Source organism: Suncus etruscus, chromosome 5, assembly GCF_024139225.1.
Source record: "Suncus etruscus isolate mSunEtr1 chromosome 5, mSunEtr1.pri.cur, whole genome shotgun sequence".
NCBI classification, from domain to species: domain Eukaryota; kingdom Metazoa; phylum Chordata; class Mammalia; order Eulipotyphla; family Soricidae; genus Suncus; species Suncus etruscus.
In genome coordinates, this window is record NC_064852.1 from 57409521 (window position 1) to 57410629 (window position 1109).

A 1109-nucleotide genomic window follows, 5' to 3' on the forward strand; every position below is an offset into this window, starting at 1 on the left:
AGGCTGTGGTTCTAACTTGGGGTCATGGTACATGCAAAACACATGCTTCTTTACATGCACTCCATTTCTGGTCCATAGAAAGTAAACTCTTCTGGGGACAAGAATCTATTCATTGCTACCTAAGTTCCAAAAAGCCCTGGTTACTTGATAAATATTTAATTCTTAGAAATAATTTTGAATATTGTTTACTTTGTGTGGTTTTCACAAAAATGAAACTTATTTTTAAGCTTGATAAAGTAAAGGTAATCTTCCATCATGCCCATCCTTGGCTAGAGTGTTGAAGGACAGAACTGTTGAAGGGAGAGTGTATCAGGAGTTGTGTCTAGAAAAATAGAAGCAGTGCTCGCTTCGGCAGCACATGTACTAAAATTGGAATGATACAGAGAAGATTAGCATGGCCCCTGCACAAGGATGACATGCAAATTCGTGAAGCGTTCCATATTAAAAAAAAAAGAAGAAGAAGAAGAAAAATAGAAGCAGTACTTCAAAGTACTTGGAGACCAATAGAAAGCAGTAAAATTTAACAACTACATTTTATTTGCTCAAAGATACTTTAATCATTTTATTTCTCCTGGGGAAATCTCTGAGGTTTAAAATCAGTGGGAGCTGATTTATTCTCCCTGGGGCTTAGACCTTATCAAAGTAGATACCTTCTGACTTGCAGAGCCTAGTTTCATTCTAGGTTCAGTTTGATCTACAGGATATTTTCCTAACTTTTCTGGACTTTATAGCCATATTATACATTCCCTTTATTTTCCATATGTTTTCCAGGTAGTCTGTAAGAGAATGCTAGAGGAGAGGAACTAATTTACATTAAATTAATTTATACACAGTAGAAATACTCTCTTATATCACTCCATTTTGTGCTATTTTCCTAAAAGAGTCCAGGACCTGGTATCATGATGCCTATTAGCATTTAACTTGAAAGAGAGATGTAGACACAAAGCCTGAACTGCAGAGATTATCTCAGCAGACTCCATAGAACTCAGTTAATTCAGGTTCCATGAACAGTCCTAGGAACAACAAACTTGCTGGAGTTCTCTCTGACCTTTTCTGCAAAGAACATTTCATTGCTAGCTGGAAAGAAAGCAAAAACTTAATCACAAGGA

The 1109-nt window shown here is 36.3% G+C and overlaps 1 non-coding gene across 1 annotated transcript; it reads left to right on the plus strand.

The window, feature by feature from the left end:
• Positions 1–339: 339 nt before the first annotated feature.
• LOC126010548 (U6 spliceosomal RNA) lies at positions 340–446 on the plus strand. The gene has a single exon (XR_007496572.1). It is a non-coding gene; the product is annotated as a U6 spliceosomal RNA (small nuclear RNA).
• The last annotated feature ends 663 nt before the right edge of the window (positions 447–1109 follow it).